The sequence below is a fragment of the Taudactylus pleione genome, unplaced genomic scaffold, assembly GCF_031769625.1.
Source record: "Taudactylus pleione unplaced genomic scaffold, aTauple2 ptg000309l, whole genome shotgun sequence".
NCBI lineage: Eukaryota > Metazoa > Chordata > Amphibia > Anura > Myobatrachidae > Taudactylus > Taudactylus pleione.
The window spans coordinates 4,312,845-4,336,406 of record NW_028284710.1 but is presented as its reverse complement, the minus strand read 5'-3'; the positions used below and the strand labels follow the sequence as shown (position 1 = coordinate 4,336,406).

The 23,562-nt window shown below is 41.3% G+C and overlaps 1 pseudogene; it reads right to left on the bottom strand.

Annotated features, from left to right (window-relative positions):
* Positions 1–303: 303 nt before the first annotated feature.
* Positions 304–481, bottom strand: LOC148511372 (U2 spliceosomal RNA; annotated as a pseudogene).
* Positions 482–23,562: the final 23,081 nt, after the last annotated feature.

The window sequence follows — 23,562 nt, the reverse complement described above, 5'->3', positions numbered from 1 at the left end:
TATTGACCATGTTAGCCTGTTACTATAGGGATCTGCGATCATTGATCGCGGGTCGCTATAGTAGTTGGGGGGTTGCTGCATGTTCGATCTAGCACATGCAGGACGATCAGACAACTATCATCTGATCGTTGTCTGATCGTTAAGTCGCTCCGTGTGCACAAAGCTTTAGACTTACAGAATGATAACAGCATAAAACTAGAATGCTTCATGTGCTCACATGGAAGGCGGAGAAGAACTCCTAGCCTATGGAAAATAGTTCAGGTGAGAGACCAGACCCTACAGCCTAGTATTGGGAGGGATAAAAACACACACTCCACACTGGACAGAGATATACTCTAATTGATGTGTGGAGTGGACAGAGCAAACTCTTGTTCCATCACCCTGTTGTAAAATTAATTAATATATGGCCCCCAGATAGGGGCAAATCATATATTAAACTGATAAGAACAGATACTACACATGGTCGTAGCTGAGAAGCGATCATCATACATATAAAAAGGAATAGAAAACCTGGGCCAGTTACTGATACACAGAGCAGTCTACAGCCTCATGATTTTGAGAGAGGCCCTGTAGTACAGAGCAAAATAATACTGTACAGTATCAGCACTAAAGCAGAGCTGAAGTACTGTATAATATATATTATATATAAATTACCTAATCTTTAATAAATATATAAAAAATTATAATATATATATATATATATATATATATATATATATATGGCAAGCAACAGTGGCAGTGGCACTCCCCAATAAAATGTAATAAACAGGTTGCAGAGAACCTAAAGTCTTTACTTCAACGTTTCAATCAGCAATGATTTTCATCATGAAGATAGTAAAAATACAAAATACACTTATCTAAATAACATACAGAGTACACCACGAGTGCGGCTGCCTCCATCCATCTAAGAGGGCGTCTGACGTCATCGCGCAGCACCGCGCAGCAGGCGCGACGTCCAGCACACCGCTCACTATGGTGACCAGAGGAAACAATCTTAGTGCAAACCAAAAAGCCAGGAAACTACAAATGCCTGGGCTGTACCACTTGCGGATTTCTAGAAAAGGGTGATAGTTTCGCCCATCCGCATACAGGACATAGAAATAAGGTTAAGGGACTACTGACTTGTACCAGCCAATTCGTAGTTTATTTTATACGTTGCCCCTGTGGTTTATTATATATATAGGGAAGACCATGAGACAGTTTCGTGAGAGAATGACCCTCCACAGGTTTGCCATTCGCTTGGCCTTATCTGGCAAAGATAATGAGCAGCCTGTGGCCCGGCATTTTCGGATGTGTAGACACACTTTATCTACCTTACGTTATAAAATGATCGATCAGGTCCCTGATAGTCATAGAGGTGGAGATAGGGCCAAAAAATTATTACAGAGGGAGGCATTTTGGATCTATCGTCTTAATACCTTACAGCCACACGGTTTGAATGAGACACTAATTGTCCTGCTTTAATTAAACTTTAGGTAATTCTACATTTCCTCAAGGTTAATAGATCACTCCTTTCAATGTTTATTCTACATTATATAGCCTTGCCCCTCTGTATATCATTCCCCATTACGCTTATGCAATATTATTCAGCCCTGCTTGACTGCCGATCATGCTTTGTTCATTTGTTTAGTCGGTTTGCAGATGATCCATTAGTGCCTTCAGTTCAGCATTTCCTTGTACACTTTGCCAGTGTACTACTTTTTGTCTGCATTTAGAGTTATATAGTACTGCCGCTAGATCTACTATGTTTATATTGGTGAAGGGTTTGCACTAAGATTGTTTCCTCTGGTCACCATAGTGAGCAGTGTGCTGGACGTCGCGCCTGCAGTGTGGTGCTGCGCGATGACGTCAGACGCCCTCTTAAATGGATGGAGGCAGCCGCACTCGTAGTGTACTCTGTATGTTATTTAGATAAGTGTACTTTGCATTTTTACTATCTTCATGATGAAAATCATTGCTGATAGAAATGTTGAAGTAAAAACTTTAGGTTCTCTGCAACCTGTTTAATACATTTTATTGGGGAGTGCCGCTGCCACTGTTGCTTGCCTTGTATTTGTTATCTGCGGAGAGCACCCATTATTATATGAAAGGCGGAGTGCCAAGCCTTCGAATATATATATATATATATATATATATATACATACACACACACATACATACTCTCTCTATTGTTGGGTCGCACTCACATCCATAAATATTATCATCCACTGGGGTGCAGATCCAGACCAGAAAGTCCAAAAATAGAGCAAGAAGAAAGGAGCACTCACCAAAGTTTTTTAGAAAATGAAAAATCGATTTATTCCTTATACATGATACCTCAGGTTTTTCAAGCTTGAGGGATAATCTCGATGTTTCGGTCCATATAGGACCTTCCTCAAGAGGCACAACCGCACATATCTTGCAACAGGGCAAACAGCCCACCCAGAAGCCAACCTCACACTGACCATGTCTAACAGGCCCCTATAAATACCCCCAAAGAAATGGGCACCAAACACATCACCCAATTACAGCACATGTATAGTAATAAACAAAACATCGCAGTCCAGACACTCACCTGATAAAAATCAGCATGAGCCACCATCATGCGATGCAAACAATCAGTATCTGCAGCTCGATACTATGCCAGGTACACACCTGATGGACATATATCCACATCGCATGACAAGATACACTGGCCGTCTAAAAAGAATAACATCCGGCCAGGTGCAATCTAAATCCGGATGGCACGCACACAGTCACATGGTGCGCGCCAACCATCTGGCCCAGTGAAACATAACAGTCGCCTAGACCAAATACCAGCATCAAGCCAAGTGCAACGCACATCCGGATGGCACACGCAACCACATGGTGCGCGCCATCCATCCTGTAGAGAATATCAACATCCGGCCAGTGCGTTGTCAGTGCACAGCCCGGATGTAACCATAGCAACCACAGATAAGAAATACATTAATGCGTTACAACTAAGACGCAATATATTAACATCATAGTTACATAATATAAATAAACATGTGCTGTCACTAGAGTAGTAATAGGGACCTGCTATATATGGAACATAAAACAACATATATCAATATTATAAATAGAGCATTCGATAATCAAACCAAAATAACACTAAACAACTGAAAAAATATATAAGAAAAAAAATATATATATATGAAAATTTTTTTTTTTATATAATATACAGTCAGGTGCATAAATATTGGGACATTGACAGAATTTTCATATTTTGGCCTCTATTCACCACCACAATGGCTTTAAAATGAAACAAACAAGTTATGCTTTAACTGCAGACTTTCAGATTTAATTTGAGGGTAATTATATCCAAATCAGGTGAACGGTTTAGGAATTTCTATATGTGCCTCCCACTTTTATATATATATATACACATACACTAACAAAAACATATACAAAAGGAAAAGTATACCTAAACGGTGTATTGGCCACAAAAGAAAAAAATACATTTGCTAAAAACCATCATATAAATAAAAAAATAAAAAAATATCAACGAAGAAAAACATTCAATGGATTGCTTTCATTTAGTCCATGCGGTGCTACTATGTCCAAAAAAAAATCCATCTGGCCTCAAGCTTTTTCAACAGTAATAACCGGTCACCACCCCGTATAGGAGGTGGTGACTGCTCCTTTCTTCTTGTTCTATATTTGGACTTTCTGGTCTGGATCTGCAACCCAGTGGATGATACTATTTATGGATGTGAGTGCAACCCAACAATAGAGTTTATATTTCTGGAGGGGACCCGATTTGGAGTTCTCTTTTGGCCTGTCACCCATCATTTTTTTATATATTTAAATTGATACCCTGATGTTGCCCTTTTGCACGTGCACCTTATTATGGAACATTTTTTTCTTTTCTTTTTTTTGTTTTTGAAACAAAATAGTGTATTAATATGATTTGATGCAATAAGCATTTATTGATATTTTTTGGTTTATATTTTTTGGTGTATTGGTCACCCTCCTCGGTGTCTCTCCTGATCATTGTCTTTTTTTGTATGTGTTGTATTTGTGAAATTTTGTGTAGGTTATTATTGTTGTGTCTCTCTTTTTATTTTAAATGTCTCAGTCTAATCAGATAGCTTTTGATGAGGGCTTGCTTTTTGCAGCTGAGAATATAGTGGTATCACTTACTGACGACGATGCCGATAAAGTGTACTTTGACCATCTCGAGTTCCAAAAATTACCAGCAGAAAAGCCTATAGATATTTATTATAAACTGTTAAGACTTAAAAGGAGGGAGGTGGAGTTGACCTTACATGGTCAATTCCTATATGAATATCATAGATCCAAGCAGATACCGCGAGGATTTAGAGTTAATAATATTCCCACCATTGGCAGAACTAGTGCAATTTTTTGCAGTAAATGGTGTGGAGTATGACATAAATGCTCTTTTGATTTGGTTCTGCTGGTTGTTGATTAAGTGGGGCTCGAGCTGGTCAAGGTACGTGATGAGATCACTAAACTGGAAAAAAGCCAGGATATCAACATTAAAATCGGATCATTCTGAAGTCTGGTTAGATAAACTTCAAACACAGATTGAAACATTTAGGGATGATTTGGTCTCCTTTAAGAGGAAAAAACTACAGACAGTTAATAATGATTATGTCACCCATAATGTTTATAGATGGCTGACTGGTAACCAATCTGGTGGTCAATGCCACCAGAGAACTTTTAGAAATCCTAGGGTGAGAACATTTAATACTGTTGACTCCTCCTCCTCATCTCAATCTGCCTCTGACTCTGATGCACTGAACCCCCTGCCACCTAGTGGTTTTTTAGCCACGGTTCAGCAGGGAGGGCCAGATCCTGGATTCGTAGGCCCCACCCGAGGAGAGGGGGGCACAAGGAGAAGAGGGAGGAGAAGGAGGATTTGAGTCTCATTTTCAATCTTTCTGATTACGGTCTGTCTAGTGGAGGGAAATCCCTGTTGTCTCTGGGTCTGTCTTTTGTGCCCTTATGTAGGCATGATTAGTTTAACCTTGCGGTTGATCATTTTAAATTTGGGCACAAACTGAGACTAAAGCAATTTTTTAATGTTAAAAATTGTAATCCTGATATGTGTGTGTATCAATTGCACTATCTTCTCCTAGTCTGTTTGATCCTCAGTCTTCCAATGCAAGTATTCGTACTTTTCTTAGGATGACTGAGGAGGACTTCAATGGAGTGGCCTCTTCGCAGAAGTTTGGTAATTTGACGCCTGTTCAAAGAGCAGCTATTGATACATTGAGACACAATACTATGATTGTGATTCGCCCCGCTGATAAAGACAGTGCGGTAGTGGTTCAGAATCATGCTGACTATGACGCTGAGATATTGCTTTCAACTATCTGACAGTAATGTATATTTGTTATGTGATGATAATCCAATGCCTGCCATTAAAAGTTTGATTGATGGCCAAATTAATCGGGCCATCATGTGGTTGGTTAACTGATAGTATAGCCAATTTTTTGAAGGTTGAGCACCCAGTGTGCCCTGTTATCTACACTTTGCCAAAGGTTCATAAATCGTTGGTCAAACCCCCGGGAAGACCTATATCTCTGCCGGGGGTTCGCTGTTGCAGCCTTTGGCAATGTTTGTGGATGTTTTTTTGCAGGAGCTTATTCCATTGATCCCTAGTTACTTACGAGATACTGGGGATTTTCTTGACAAGATTTTACAGATCTCTGATCTGACTGATGATATGCTCTTGGTTACTATGGATGTATCATCCTTGTATACCATTATTCCCCATATCCAGGGGGTTGACTCTGTTAGGAAACTGATGAGTGTGGCTAAAATTAATGGTCCACCAACTGAGTTTGTTTTGGAACTTCTGCAATTGATTTTGGCACAGAATCACTTTATGTACAATGGCTGTTACTATATGCAAGTATTGGGTACGGCCATGGGCTCTAATGTGACACTGGCCTATGCTGGGATATTTATGCAATACTATGAGTCAACTCATGTTATTCCTAGGTATGGTGATCGGATTATTCATTATAAACATTTTTTTGAAAATTTTTTTTGATTTGGAGAGGCACCGTGGAGCAATTTAATACTATGCTTTTTGAGCTAAATCATTTGGATTGCACTGTGCGTTTTACTGGCAGCTGTAATCGTGAGTCAATCAATTTTCTTGACGTGACGGTTTTTCGTACTGGTACCAGATTAGGCACTACGTTGTTCAGAGAGGACACTGATCGCAACACTTTATTTTTTTCACATCATATTTATTGGATTTTTCATTAAAGTATACATTTAACGACAGTTGGTTCATGTCTTAGAATACAATTCTTTAACAAAGTATAATCAGCCATATAAAATATCTCAATGAAATTACATGCATATAATACATAGCTAATCTCATTCTTGTTGATCCTAGCAAGACAACAATAGCTGACTGTCTATCATTATACAGTACTCTCAGTAATAATTGAGTTACTACTGATAGTTTAGGTGATCCATGCGATATCCAAGATTTCAGTATTGTCTTCTTTGCGACTGTTACTAGAATAGTCAAAAAAGGCTTTATATTTTTTTTCCCTCTGCTTCTAGATTCCAAGACAAAAAATTTGCACCAAGAAAGACTAAAGGGTCTAACTTAAAATGTGTTAAAAAAGTATTGTTTATGAAAGTAAGTACTTTATTCCAGAAACGTTCGATATATCGACAATACCAGAAATTATGAACAAATGTAGCTTTTTCCCTTCTGCATTTTAGACAAACACCTGTTTCTGAAGATATATAATGACTCCTTTGATGCTGGGAAATGTATGCCCTATGGACCGTTTTTACATGTATCTCTTGGACATCAGAGGAATGTAAAGTACTCAATACATCTTCATATCTCCGCCTGGACAAAAGATGGTATATCTTTCTGCCAAGCTTTAATAGTATTTTTCCATAAAATATTTCTATTAGGACGTATCAGATCTATATACAAATATCTAAGTTTGTATTTAGTTTGCTTGACAAATGATAGTAGAGACATCAAAGGATCTGTTTTGTCAGGAGATAACATAGCCATTGGGATTGATGCAATAAAATGTTTCATTTGAAGATAGGCATAAAAAAAATTGTTTAGTGAGACCGTATCTATCTTGTAACAATTGAAATGGTAATATTCCTCCCCCTGGATCAAATACATCAGCAGTAATTCGAATACCTTTTTTAATTAAGCGCAAGTATACTGCATTTTCCAGTCCCGGGGTGAACAAGGGATTTCCCACAAATGGTATCATGTTGGAATGCCTAGGATTTCTTCCCAGTTTCTTATTTATGGCCCACCATGCATTATACGTATCTCTAAACATTATATTACTAAATAAGTGTGGTGGTACTTGAGCTATCGGGGTATGTAGTAAGGCACTAGGTGAAAAAGGAGTCAAAAGAGCAGCGTCTAAGGCCACAATTGTAAAATAATTTTTATTTAACAACCAGTCTATTATATATCTGAAAAGTATTGAATGAGAATATTGTAATAGGTCTGGTAATCCTAGTCCTCCTTCGTTCGTGAAGATTGTAATTTTGCACGGGCAATTCTAGATTTCCCTCCTTTCCAAATAAATCTCTGGAAAGCAGTGTTTAGTAATTTTATATCTGAATTAGATAATTTCAGTGGAATCATCTGCATTATATATAAGAGTTTAGGAAATAGTATAGCCTTTATCACTGTTATTTGTCCCAAAAGTGAAAGGGGTAATAAACGCCAACTATCCAATTTTTTTATAATATTTTTTATAATTGGGGTATAGTTAAGTTTATACAATGATAATAAACATGAGGGAATATAAATACCTAAGTATTTAAATTGTGTGGTCACTATTTTCATACTTTGTAATGGTCCAGAGTCAGGTAAAATGAATGAGTCAGTATTCAAGGGCAAAATTTCACTCTTATCAATATTAATCTTATAACCGGAAAACTTTCCAAATCGCTCTATTATTTCAAAAACTATCGGAATAGCATGTTGAGGATATGACAAAAAAAGTAACGTCATCTGCGAATAACGCTACTCTTAAATCTATATCTTTTATTACAATACCTTGAAACAAAGGTGATTGACGTATAGACAAAGCCAGAGGTTCTATTGCAATTGCAAAGAGCAAAGGTGATAAGGGACACCCCTGTCTTGTTCCTCGAAATATGAAAAGTGGGTCTGACAAAAACCCATTACATAATACTTGAGATGTGGAGCTAGAATATATTTTTAAAAAATCTATAAATTTTGGTGGGAAACCGAATCTACTTAATGTGTCAAATAAATGGGTCCAGTGAATCATATCAAACGCTTTTTCAGCGTCTAAAGTCAGTATGGCCTTTGGTATATTAGTTGTAGAAATTTTACTGTTATGCAATACTGACAATACCTTACGAACATTTACAACCGAATTTCGTCCAATTATAAATCCTGTCTGATCGCAATGTATTATAGAAGGAAGTATATATTTCAGGCGTTCTGCCAAAATTTTCGTTAGTAACTTGTAATCGATGTTTAATAAAGATATAGGTCTATAAGAGCCAGGGTTGGATAGATCCCTTCCCGCCTTTGGAATTACATTTATCACCGCCGAGTTAAAATAAAGAGGCATATTTCCCGAGTTCAGAATTTTGTTAAATACCTCAGTCAGTATAGGTGTAATTTTAGGTGACATGAGCCTATAAAATTCTGCCGTTAGGCCATCTGGGCCGGGAGCTTTACCTATTTTCAGTCCCGATATCGCCTTTGAAACTTCTAGTTCCTCAATCTGCGATATTAAGACATCACTTTGTTCTTCAGATATATTTGGCAAATGTAGATTTCTCCAAAAATGTAAAGACTCAGAAGCGTCAGAAGACGGTTCTGAATAAAGATTTGAATAAAAGTTCTTCATTGTTAGTGCTATTTGTGCATTGGAGTTAGTCAATTTGCCATTAGATAAGCGTAGTGGGTGTACCATCATCCTTGGCCTCTGTCCTTTCAATAAATTTGTTAATAAACGACTAGATTTGTTCCCAAATTTATAGAATCTGTGTTCTTTTCTAAAGGAATAATTAGATTCCATCTTAATGAATAAATTATCAAAATGGATTTTAGACTCTAAATATTTAGTTTTAGTATATGATGTAGGAGAAGTTTTATAAGTTTGGAAAGCATTTGTTAAAGTTTGTTGTGCCTTAAGGTAATCTTCAGCCAATGTTTTTTTTATCGTTGACGTATATGAGATTATATTCCCCCGTATAACAGCCTTAGAGGCCTGCCAGAACAATATTGGGGCATCAGAACACGATTGCGAGTTATTCAGTCTATACTCTTCCCATGCTGATTCCACTTTATTACGAAATTTGATGGATTGAGACAAGAAAGAAGGAAATCTCCACGACCGATAAGAACTTTTTTCCCCTATTAGCTCTAGGTCTAACCAGATTAGCGCATGGTCCGACAAACAAATGGGTTCTATTTCTACACTTGAGATCCTCGGTAATAAGGATGAGGATGCAAACATGTAGTCAATCCTAGACATAGTACCATAAGCAGCCGACAAACAAGAAAATTCACGATCTGTGGGATGAAAGACCCTCCAAGTATCTAGCGATTGTAATTGTTTTATAAACATAGGAATACCTAGTTTTGGAGTACTACTTCTACCCATTTTCGGAAATTGTCTAGTTGGATCGAGGATACTAAATTGAAATCTCCACCAACAATCATAGGGACATTTGTATAAGGACTAAGATCAGCTATCAATTTTTGAAAAAATGATTTGGAATATACATTGGGGGCGTAAAAATTACAAAAAATAAATCTTTGTTTTTCTATCAGAAAATCACATAAAACAAATCTCCCCTCACGATCAATTTTAGTAGATCTCAATTCTATCTGTAAGTGTTGTTTGGCAAGTATTACTACTTCTCTGGCCTTTGAGGAGTAAGGGGCTGAAGCAATAACTTTCCATTTTAATATATTTAACTTGAGAATCTCACTAGGGATCAAATGCGTCTCCTGTAGGAATATCACATTCAGATGCAACTTATTTAAATACAATAGAGTTTTCTTACGTTTTTGTGGAGAATTAAATCCACCGATGTTCCAGGATCCTATTTTCAAATTAACCATTGTTGATGATAAAAATTAGTTTAAGCATATGCCACTCAAGAATAATTGTAAGCATGTATATGTCAATCCGTAAGTACATAACAGACACCACATTAATGAAATAAAAAGAAGAAATGAAAGAAAAAAGGAAAAAACAATCATCTAAAACATAATCTAATGAAAAACAAACAAAAAAACGAAAAAGACGAAAAAGTAAAAAAAACAAGCAGAGATATATATTGGATATACACATTGACAGCTTCTGATACATATATACCAGTGGAATCAACCACCCACTCACGTATTTTACTATCATGAACTGCGCAATGTGGCCTTCCGGTTGAAGAACGTAATCTATACGTCCTCAAAATAGAGACTTTTTTACTTTTTTCATTAACTCCTAACCAACACCGTCTTTATCACAGTATTACAAAAGTGACCGCAATGACAAACATGAAATATATTTTGCAATATATAATATATTGTGGAAAAAAAACATAAGCCATATCTCAGAATTCTCCATCAGTACTCCAAACTGATGAAATAGTTATCATCTTGGGTAATATGTGTCTAGAACATGTTACATAATTCACCAGCAAGTATAACTACAAATTTTTCTGAGCTTTGATGTAGATAAACTTTCCCAATAGTGCTAATTTAGTTATGCACACAAAGGAAAAGGTGAGAGTATTCCCTCATAAACATAGTTCAAGTAGATACTGGCGAAAGAGAGGGTCTGCGATCATCTTCTAATTCTTTCAAGTATTCCTCGGCATCCGCAACTGTGAGGAAGTCAGTAAACGACGTGCCCTCATATAAACGTAGACGTGCAGGATATAAAAGCGCAAATTTTTTGCTTTGCTGAACAAGACGTGCACATAATGGGGAGAATTCTCTTCTAGCTTTGGAGAGTTCAGCAGAATAATCCTGAAAAATGAAAAGTTTGTTTCCTTCCCAAACTAAATTACGCATTTTACGTGATGCAATCCAGAGTGTCTCCTTATGTAGGTAATTCAGGCATCGAAATAATACCACTCTAGGCCTGGATCCGTCAGAGTTACGCTGAGGTCCCACATGATGAACTCTTTCTATTATAATGTCAGCACATTTATCTTGCACAGTAAGCAACGCAGGTAAAGTCTTGCGAACAAAATCTGCCAGCTCAACTCCTTTTATCGATTCAGGTACACCGACCACTCGGAGATTATTGCGGCGTGATCTATTCTCTAAATCATCCACCCTATTCCACATTTGTATATTTTTTTTGTGACTTTAGCCACTGATTGCTTCATCTCCTGCACATCATGAAACATTTCCCCCATGCGCTGCTCCACCTGCAAAACTCTGCCTGATATCTGGGCAATCTGATGTTTAATATCCTCTGTCTGGGCTTGCAATAATGGGTTGATGGCCTCTCTCACCGCCTGAACCAATCCCCCATATGTAACTGGAGTGTCCGCTGCAGGTAATAATAAGTGCTCACCCTTATCTCCAGAAGTCAGGGAGTTGGTGGAATATTCAGAAGTCTCCTCTGTAAACTGCGCAGGAGAAGAATCTTCCTGCTCTGCACTCGTAGCGGTGGACGGCGCCATCTTATTTTCTGTTCGGAGCTTCTCCTGCTTTTGCCTCTACTGTTTACTCGGCATGAGAGGGAGAAAATATTTCTCCATGCAGCGCCCAGCCTTCCACTTGTGCAGGGTTCTCACTACGGCCAGTTGTAGAGGCTAAAATAGCCTTGTAAAAGGTATGTTGGACGGGTGGTAACGGAGCTGTCTCTATAAGCTGCTTTCCATGCGGCAGCCGGAACCGGAGCAACACTTTATTATATGCAACCAGTAACCATCCACCAAAGCTAATGAATAGTCTTCCGGTCTCTCAGTTCATGAGAGTGTTGAGAAATAACACGGATCCAGTAATGGCTGAGCGGCAACTGCTTGAGATGAGGGAACGGTTTATTGGACGGGGCTACAGGAAGTAGATTGTGGAAGATTGCCTGATTAGAGCCCGTTGTATGCGGTCCCGGGACTAAGCCAACGCAAAGTCATATGCTTTTTGTCATGCAGTATGATGGTACTTCCAACTCTGTGGCAAGATCACTCCGTAGGCCTATTATTAAATCTGATCCTGCTTTGTCTAAAGTGGCGCAAGAACCACCTATGATGGCCTTTTCGGAGGGGCAAGAATTTGAAACAACTGTTGATGCATCCCCATCAATCTAGTGGCCTGAAGGATAATACTTGGCTCCTTACCCAGAAGCCAGGATGCATAAAATGTATTGGATGCACAACCTGCAGACAGTTGATACCGTGTTCAAGTTTTTCTCACCCACATAGCAGTCGCCCCATTCCTATACGTTACAAATTGCATTGTTTATTAGACTTCGTGATATATCTACTCACGTGCCCCTGTGGGCTTGCATATGTGGGCATGACCTCAGGCAAGTTTCGGGAGAGGATGGCCAACCACAGTACTATTAGGCAAGCATTATCTACTGGGAACTCTGACAAGCCAGTGGCTCAGCATTTTTTACGAAGAGGACATCAAGTGTCATCTCTACGTTGTCGCATTATTGATTGGGTCCCACCTCCTATACGGGGTGGTGACCGGTTATTACTGTTGAAAAAGCTTGAGGCCAGATTAATTTTTCGTTTGGACACAGTAGCACCGCATGGACTAAATGAAAGCAATCCATTGAATGTTTTTCTTCCTTGATATTTTTTTCTTTTTTAATTTATTTGATGGTTTTTAGCAAATATATTTTTTTCTTTTGTGACCAATACACCGTTTAGGTATACTTTTCCTTTTGTATATGTTTTTGTCAGTGTATATATATATATATATATATATATATATATATATAAAAGTGGGAGGCACATATAGAAACCGTTGTAATTCCTACACCGTTCACCTGATTTGGATATAATTACCCTCAAATTAAATCTGAAAGTCTGCAGTTAAAGCATAACTTGTTTGTTTCATTTCAAAGCCATTGTGGTGGTGAATAGAGGCCAAAATATGAAATTCTGTCAATGTCCCAATATTTATGCACCTGACTGCATATTATATAAAAAAAAATTTTTCATATATATATATATATATATATTTCTTTTTTTCAGTTATTTTGGTTTGATTATTGAATGCTCTATTTATAATATTGATATATGTTCCATATATAGCAGGTCCCTATTACTATTCTAGTGACAGCACGTTTATTTATATTATGTAACTATGATGTTAAAATATTGCGTCTTAGTTGTAACACATTAATGTATTTGTTATCTGTGGTTGCTATGGTTACATCCGGGCTGTGCACTGACAGCACACTGGCCGGATGTTGATATTCTCTACCGGATGGATGGCGCGCACCATGTGGTTGTGTGTGCCATCCGGATGTGCATTGCACTTGGCTGGATGCTGGTATTTGGTCTAGGCGACTTATGTTTCACTGGGCCGGATGGTTGGCGCGCACCTTGTGACTGTGTGCGTGCCATCCGGATGTACATTGCACCTGGCCAGATGTTATTCTTTTTAGACGGCCGGTGTATCTCGTCGGGCGATGTGGATATATGCCCATCGGGTGTGTACCTGGCATAGTATCGAGCTGCAGATACTGATTGTTTGCATCGCATGATGGTGGCTCATGCTGATTTTTATCAGGTGAGTGTCTGGACTGCGATGTTTTGTTTATTACTATACATGTGCTGTAATTGGTGATGTGTCTTTGGCGCCCATTTCTTTGGGGGTATTTATAGGGGCCTGTTAGACATGGTCAGTGTGAGGTTGGCTTCTGGGTGGGCTGTTTGCCCTGTTGCAAGATATGTGCGGTTGTGCCTCTTGAGGAAGGTCCTATATGGACCGAAACGTTGAGATTATCCCTCAAGCTTAAAAAACCTGAGGTATCATGTATAAGGAATAAATCGTTTTTTTCATTTTCTAAAAAAACTCTGGAGAGTGCTCCTTTTTTTTTTCTCGCTCTCTCTCTCATATATATATATATATATATATATATATATATATATATATATATATATACACACATACATACATACACACACACATATATATATATATATATATATATATATACACATATATATATATATATATATATATATATATATATATATATATAGCCCAGACATAAGCTACTGTACAGTCCAGGCGTAAACTGTGTGTGGGAAGAGTGCCACCCCAAGGCAAAAAACCCTATTTGCTGGGATAATGGAAGCTATAAATCCACTTATAGAAACATAAACACATAAGTGCAGTCGAGTTTCCCGTAACTGGGATAATCACAGGGGTCAGCACATCTGGAGTGCAATGTGGGAGAAAGACTTTGTGACCATGGTATCTACCCAGCCAGGTAAGTATGCAGAGGTACACATATATACTTATAAAGGTTTCCACCTATTATGTTGAACGTGACTCATCTGGGATGTATTGTGAGATGGTGTAACGGTAACACTGCCTATGCCCACGAAGGGAGGCATATCCGACATTACAGTTGTACGATCGAAGGACAGAGAAGTACTAATATAGAGGTGGTACCAGGACTTCCCCAGTACAGAGCTTATAGGGGGGTTGTCTGAGCCCACCGCCCTAGCATGCTTGCAATTAAGCAGGACAGCAGTGCTATACACATACTGTGTACTAAAATGGTGGGAACCCCACCTGTGGGAGCACGCTAATGTAAAGAGGTAGATAGCCTCTTCTAAACACTTGAAATGGCCTGAACAGAGAACCACAACTGGTAGCGTGGGAGCGGACAAGTTGCGCTGGTGTTAAGCGCCGCCCCCAGACCTTAATAGTGGCGTCCTAAAATTAGTTCAGCAAAATATTCAAATGTATTTTATTTTTCTGTACAGTTCTTCACTGTTAATAAAAAAAATATTGTATAAATAAGTGAATTCAAATATAGCTTTATCCTCCATGTCTCTTCAATATTTAACTTATTATTATTCCATCAATTATGACTCTTGGGGTATATTTATTAAGGCTCGAGTTTGTGTGAGTTTTGGTGAGATTCCATTCTCACGTGAGTTTTGGCATTTTTTTCATCTCGCAAATTAACTAAAGATAATCTCGAGTGAGTTTGGAAGGGAGTTCTCTTTTCACTGTTAAAACTCATGCGAGTTTGCAAACTCAAAAAAAACTCTGAAAAACAATAGAAGTTTCAAATAGACCACCTCCTGAGCTGCGAGTTTGGCAGAAACATACACAGATCAGTGTGATTTGTGTATGTTTCTGCCTTTATACCTAATATAAAGTTTTTTTTTTTTTTTAAATGACATAGGGTCCCCCCTCAAAAGCATAACCAGCCCCAGAGTTGCCAGCCAGTCCTGGTTCCTAAACTTATGGGGAACAAATTGAATAGGGTTCCACCGTAATTTAAGAACCAGCACCAGGCAGCAGGGCCAGACCTGGTTTTAAATATACGGAAAAAAAAATGGCGTGAGGTCCCCCGTATATTTAAAACCAGCTCCAGACCCTTTCTAGCGGGGGACTGATGCCTACTTGGAGAAGAGGGCATGAACTATGCATAAGAGAGGGGAGTATGGACTTTTTTTTTTATAGGTACCCCTATGGTTACTTCGGATACTAGGTGAGTATGTGTGATAGTGAGTGTGAGCGTGCATGTTATAATAAAATTTTAATTTCAAGGTGTTGTGTTTATTTATGTATTGCTTTGGTTGTGGAACTACAAGTGCCAGCGTGCCTATAATGCCCCGCATGCTGGTATTTGTGGTTCTCCAAATAGCAGCATGTGGGGGAGGCTTGCTGGTATGTGTAGTTCCACAACTAAAGGCAATATTTAAACATTGATTTTACACACTGACACTATCAACCCAGCACCCACTGCCCTAGGGTGCCTGGGATAGCCCCCGGCTACCAGCGTAGGACAGGTTTTGCCATGGAGAGGGGACCCCTTTATTGGAGGGGTCCACAACTCCCCAGGGATCCCTGGTCTGGGCTGACTAGCGGTCAGGGCTGATGCTGCGGCTGGGGGGCCCGGTGAAAGGGCTCCCCTGGCTGTGGCATCAGCCCCCCATTAGAAAGGGTCCAGTGCTGGTTTTAATTATGGGGGTACCTCTATGCAATTTTTTTTCCCCCTATAATTAAAACAAGGACTGGCCCTGCGGCCTGGTGCTGGTACCTTATTTACGGTGGAAACCTACTGATTTTGTTCCCCGTAATTGTAGGTACCACGACAGGCTGGCAAGTCCGGGGCTGGTTAAGCTTTAGGGGGTGGGGGACCCCATGTCATTTTTTTAAATATTATTTAACCCATTTTTTTACAGGTCTTAATACACAAGCAGTTTACACATATCTCAATATGTGCAGGCTGCTTGCTCGGGTGAGTTTGGAAGAGAGAAAACACTGCAATCTCGGGTCATCTAAACTCTTCTCTAAACTCGCAATTTGGAGGAAAAAACTCGATCTGCTTCACCATCGAAAAACTAACTTTCACCTAAACGCACTTCTTAGTACATTTGCGAGTTGTTAAAGGGAAAACTCACCAGAGTTTTGGCAAAGCAAAGTGAGTTTAAAAACTAAAAAACTTGACCAAATTCGATTCTTAGAAAATGTACCCCTTACAGTTAATTTATTGGGTGTCGTCAGACTACAACACCCTAATTTTCATCACATGTCACCTGTCCAAATGTGTCACATAATCATACCCTCATGTACCACATACGTCTATATTGTTATTTGAGCTAACATGAATAGTATTGTTTGTTGTGTTTAGCCCATTGATTTTTATTAATTTAGCATAGACCAGTTATTATAAATCTTATATTAATGATATCTCAAAGGAGATATTAATCTGTGCTTGGTTACTATTCAATTAGGAATTTAGGCACATCCCAAAGTGATTTAAATTACAATTTCCTAATTTAGTACTGTTAAATAACATTAAATAACCGCTCTCAAGACTAATAATCAGTGATCAGGTTGAATAGACAGGGTTTGTATATTCATGCAGATTCTCATCCCTCTGTATTCTCAAAGTAATTTATATTATGTATCTGCATGAGTCTCCCTCATAACAGTTGTATCACAGTTAGTTGTGGCACATCTCTCATTGTTATTCAGCATGCATATAGACCTGGATCTCATCTCTCACTACCCACTTATAAGTGCAAGCGATCATACGCATATGGTATTTATGTGGGTCTGATTGTCTAACACACACCCATAACAGTTTAGAGTATTATTTACAGCAGGTGGTTAATACATATAAAACATCCTGATGTGCGTTTCGCTGTTAAACTTATTCATAGGATCCTATGAATAAGCTTAACAGCGAAACGCGAGTCAGGATGCACGGAGTTCACACTGTCTGGCATGAACTATGATGTTTTCTAGGTTTACTATGTTGTTTTGTATGTATTAACCATATAGATGAGATTCCAGTCTATATGCATGCTGAATAATAATGAGAAATGTTCCGCAACTAACACTGATACAACTGTTATGAGGGAGACTCATACAGATATATAATATCAATTACTTTGAGAAAGCAGAGGGATGAGAATGCATGAATATACGAGCCCTGTCTATTCAACCTTATCAAAATAAGCACTGTAAAGGGTTAAAAGAACAATCCTAAAGGGGATGCATTAGAGAGATATACACAAATCCCTGAAGTTCCTATGGAGATTTAATATACCACTGTGTCAATAATAACATTGATACACATAATCTAATGCCAGTAGTATCTGGTTTTAAGGAACACAGAGGGAAAAGATGAATATAGCAACATAATACAATGATTACTAATTAACTGCCTTTGATGCAGGAGTAACCATGTACTAGAAGAGTTATTTTGTCTAGGCAGATTGTGACTCAGTATCATAGTGGGATTTGCTCTTTATTCCTAATTGAGTCACATTCTGATATATGCTATTTTCAACCAGTAACCTCTATCAGTAACCTCTAATATAGGGACAACTAAAGATTGCAATATAGAAGAGCTATACAGCTTAGATTGGTTGTGATTATATACTATTGTGGGATTTGCCTTTTATTCCTATTTGAGTCACAACCAGTGGCAGGCTGGGCCGGGGGGCATGGTGCCATGTTCCCCCCGGGCCGCAGCGCCATACGGGCAGCGGGCAGTCTGTGTCTGTGTGACACAGCTGCACCGCGTGTGTAGCGCTGACCGGATGGAGTTCCGTCAGCGCTACACAGTTACAAACACACAGCCTCCGGCAGCTGTGTGTTTGTTTTGAGTGGCAGCCAATGAGAGTCTGTCAGACTCTCACTGACTGCTGCTGCACCCACTGAAGGAGCCGCTCCATCTTCCGGCTCCTGCAGTGGGTAATGTGAGAGACGTCATGACGTCTCTCCCATAATGCAGAGCGGCCCGGCCGGGAGGAAAGATGGAGGAGCGGATGGCGGTGGTGGCGGGAGCGGGGATTCAGGTAAGTGTCTTTTTAAATTATTTATTACGTGTGTGTGTGTACTGTGGGAGGGGGGGGGGACTACTACTGGGGACACTACAAGGGGGAGAACACTACTGGGGGCACTACAAGGGGGAGAACACTACTGGGGACACTACAAGGGGGATTAATACTGGGGCATTACAAGGGGGGGGGACTACTACTGGGGACACTACAAGGGGGAGAACACTACTGGGGGCACTACAAGGATATTACTACTGGGGCATTACAAGGGGGGGACTACTACTGGGGGCACTACAAGGGGGATTAATACTGGGGGCATTACAAGGGGGGACTACTACTGGGGACACTACAAGGGGGAGAACACTACTGGGGCACTACAAGGATATTACTACTGGGGCATTACAAGGGGGGACTACTACTGGGGGCACTACAAGGGGGAGAGCACTACTGGGGGCACTACAAGGGGTGGGCTGCTACTGGGGGAACTACAAGGGGTGGGAGACTACTACTGGGGGCACTACAAGGGGGAGAGCACTACTGGGAGCACTACAAAGGGGGGACTACTACTGGGGGCACTACAAGGGGGAAAGCACTACTGGGGGCTCTACAAGGGGGATTGGTACTGGGGGTACAAGGGGGGCTACTACTGGGGGCATTACAAAGGGGGGACTACTACTGGGGGCACTACAAGGGGGGAGAGCACTACTGGAGGCACTGCATAGGGGGTACCACTACTGGGGGCACTATATAACGGGGTTACTACTGGGGGGACCACTACTGGGGACACTATATAAGAAGCTTACTACTGGGGGCACAAGGGGAACTGCACAGGGGGGACTGCATAGGAGGATCACTACTGGTGGCCTCTATAAGGGGGTCCTCTCCTGGGGCACTGCATATGGGCACCACTACAGGGGGCTGCCCCATATCTTTATTTTTACTTTACATTAATTCCATATGGAGTCCATGGACCTGCCTCCTCCCTGGAACACTTGAGGGGGGGGGCGCCTAAGCACGCACGTGCTCCAGGCACCCTGGCTACACGCTACTCCTCTGTCAGGGCCACCTGCATGCATTTGCCCCCCAGGCTAAAAGTTGCCAGCCAGCCCCTGGTCACAACACAGTATATGTTGCTGTCAATACCCTTGATATAGAGAAATTATATATTATAATGACAATTCAGCTCTGAATGAGTGTGATCTAATACCTATATGTGATTTGAGAAAGGTTATTTAATGTTACAACAGTACTAAGTTATGGAATTGTAACTTAAATCACTTTGGGATTTTCCATAATTCCTAATTTAATAGTATCCAAGCACATATTAATATCTGGTTTGAGACATCGTTAATATAAGATTTATAATAACTGGTCTAAGCTAAATAATAAAATCAATGGGCTAAACACTCACCTCACAACAAACAATACTATTCATGTTAGCTCCAATAACAATATATATGTAAGTGGTAGAGGATGCGGTCACATTGCCGGCGGATAAAATGCCGGGCGTCGATATTCCGCCGCCCGAATCCTGCCCCCCACAATATGCCAACACTGATATCCCGACAGGATACCGACGCCGGCATCTCGAAGAACTGGAATCCCGATCATCCGGACGGGTAATGGCTCTGTCCCCGGGGAAGAGGGGGGGCTTAGGTTTAGGCAACACTGGTGGAGAGGTTAGGGTTAGGCACCCCCAGGAGGGCTAGGCTAGGGGAAGAGGGGGTTAGTATTAGGCACTACTGGGGGGAGGTTAGGGTTAGGCACTCCCGGGTTAGGCTAGGGGAAGGGGGGTTAGGCACCACCAAGGGAGGGTTAGGGGCAGGTTAGTGTACTTACCTACCACTGCCGGGATTCTGAACCAGCTGGGTTTCCATTGTCGGGATTTCAGCTGCCGGATTTTCATACCGATTCCTGTGGTAGTAAGAACTAGCATTTGAACTCTCAAGATCTAAATTAAGTTACATGAGGGTCTGATTACACAGCACAGCAATGAAAATGTTTCTGATGTGAAAATAATTACTTCTAATTGATTTCAGCATGCAAAGAATGAATATGACATTTAAAACTCTCAGTTAGCTCTGAGTTCTGAGATATAGCCCATATATGACGATTAGGGGTGAGCGGGTTTGGATTTCTGAAATCCGAACCCCCCCGATCCGAGGCCGATCCGAGTCAGGCTTAACTTTTCCCGCCTGACTTGGATCTGAAATCGAGGCAAAACGTCATCATCCCACCTTCCGGGTCTCGCGGATTTAGGATACCATATAAGGTAGCGCCATTTTCTCACTTGGCTGTGGACAGTGAAGAGGGAGGGTGGGAGTTAGGGCTGGCTGGGCTGTGTAGTTTAGTGTAGTGCAGTGTAGTGTTGTGCAGTGCTGCTGTTGTCCATAGGGGCTGTGTCCACTCCTCCAAAGTCCATAGGGGCTGGCTGGACTGTGTTGTGCAGTCAGTTGTCCATAGGGGCTGTGTCCACTCCAAAGTCCTGTGCAGTGGGGGTCATTCAGACCCGCTCGTGAGCGGCAGTACGCTTGCAAGTGGGTCGATGTTCCCCCACTGCGCATGCGCACGACCGAAGGAGCTCCATCGTGCGCATGCACGAGATCCGGCGAGCGACAGGCTCTCCATCGCACCGGGTCTCGCACCAAAGGGGGTGTGCTGTCGATGTTGATTGACAGCACGCCCCCTTTGGTGGGCGTGCCTGCCAGACGGAGGCGTTCCCATGGGAACGCCTACCGTCTGAAGCCGGCCCCACTGGCATCAGTAATGATGTCAGTGGGAGTGATTTTGGCTCTGATAGATCCAAAATCACTCCAGGGCTTGCGGCAGCGAGACCCTACCGCAGGGTCTCGTCGCAAGCCCGATGGTCGCGATGGTCAAGACCATCGCAACCATCATCATGGACGCTCGCATAAGCTGTGGGTGGTAACCCACAGCTATGCAAGCGTCCAAGAGGCCGCTCCATTTTCAGGGAGGGCCCTGATTCAGAGCGAGCGCTCTGGTCAGAGTGTTCAGCTCTAAATCAGGCCCAGTGTCCCAGTCCTAAAGGGGTACTGTAGTGTTGTCCAGGGGGTGCTCTGTCCATCAGGGGTGCTCCGCCCCAAGTGCAAAAAAAATTAATATTTTTTCTGTGTTTGTGAATTGTGTGCGCAGTAGCCGCACGTGCATCAACAAAGTAGCGCCAAGCGTGCGCCTGTGTCATAAGTAAAGGGCCAGCTGGCTTGACCGTTAAAGGGTGCTGTAACCCCCAAAGTGCACTCCAACAAAAATAAAACATTTTCTTCTGTGTTTGTGAATTGTCTGCACTGTACGTGCATCCTCAAAGCAGCAGCGCCAAGTGTGCGTCTGTGTGTTAAAGGATGGTTAACCCTCAACGTGCACTCCACAAAAAATAAAAAATTCTTCTTTTTTTTCTGTCTGTGAATTGTGTGCACTGTAGCTGCACGTGCATCAACAAAAGGAGCAGCGCCAAGCGTGCGCCTGTGTCCCATAAGTAAAGAGCCAGCTGGCTCATTTCTTAAAGGGTAGTGTAACCCACACAGTGCACTAGTCTCCAACAAAAATAAAAAAATATTTTCTGTGTTTGTGTGCGCCTTAGCTGCACGTATATATCATTATAACATAAATGGAGGACCAAACTTTCTCCGATAAAAATAAAATAGGGAAAGATCAAGAACCACTTCCTCCTAGTGCTGAAGCTGCTGCCACTAGCCATGACATAGATAATAAGATGCTATCAATGTCGTCTGCCAAGGCCAATGCCCAGTGTCATAGTAGAGGGCACATACAATCCCAAATGACAAAGTTCAAGAAAATGACTTTGAAAAAAACATTTAAATCATCTGAGGAGAAACGTAAACTTTCCAATATGCCATTTACGAAACGGAGTGGCAAGGAATGGCTAAGGTCTTTCCCTATGTTCATGAATGGTGGTTCAGCTTCACATGACGATGGAAGCCCTCCTCCCACTAAAAAAATCGAACGAGTTAAGCTGGCAAAAGCACAGCGAAGAACTGTGCGTTCTAAGAAGATATCACAAATCCCCAAGGAGAGTCCAAGTGTGGTGGCGGTTGCAATGCCTGACCTTCCCAGCACTGGACGGGAAGAGGTGGCTCTTTCCACCATTTGCACGCCCCTTGCAAGTGCTGAAAGGAGCACCCACAGTCCACTTGCTGATATGCAAATTGAAGTACAACACGATGAGGACACTGGTGTAGCTGGCGCTGAGGAGAAAGTTGGCAAGGAGGATTCTGATGGTGATGTGGTTTGTTTAAATCCGGCTCCGGGGCAGACAGTTGTCTGTGGGATGAACAAGCCCATCACGGTCATGCCTGGGCAGAAGACCAAACATTCCACCTCTTCGGTCTGGCAATATTTCTATCCAAATCCGGACAACAACTGTCTTGCCATATGTACCATATGTAAAGGTGAAATAAGTAGGGGTAGGGACGTTAACCACCTAGGAACATCCTCCCTTATATGGCACCTGCAGCGCGTTCATAAAAAGTTACTGTCAAGTTCAGAAACTTTGGCTAAGACCGTAAGCAGTCCAGGGACACCTAAATCCCGTTGTCCTGTTGTATCCAAGCGCCTGCAAACCACACCAACTCCCTTCTCGTCAATTTCCTTCTTAGTCAGGATCGGAAGTAGTCATGCAGGCCATGTCACTGGCATGACTGACTCTCCTATCCGGGATTCCTCCGGAGAAATCTGCATTGCTACGCCTACTGCTGCCGCTGCTGCTGCTGGGAGTCATTCATCATCCCAGAGAGGAAGTAGGAACACCACTACTTTTACTATACAATTGACCCTCCAACAGTCCTTAGCGAGGAGGATGAAGTACGACAGCAGTCATCCTGAAGCAAAACGTATAACTGAGGCCTTGACTGCTATGTTGGTGTTATACGTGCATCCGGTATCCGCCATTAGTGCAGTGGGATTTAGACAATTGATGGAGGTAGTGTGTCCCCGGTTCCAAATCCCATCTAGATTCCACTTCACTAGGCAGGCGATACCGAGACTGTACAGAAACGTCAGAAAGAGTGTCCTCAGTGTCCTGAAAAATGCAGTTGTACCCAATGTCCA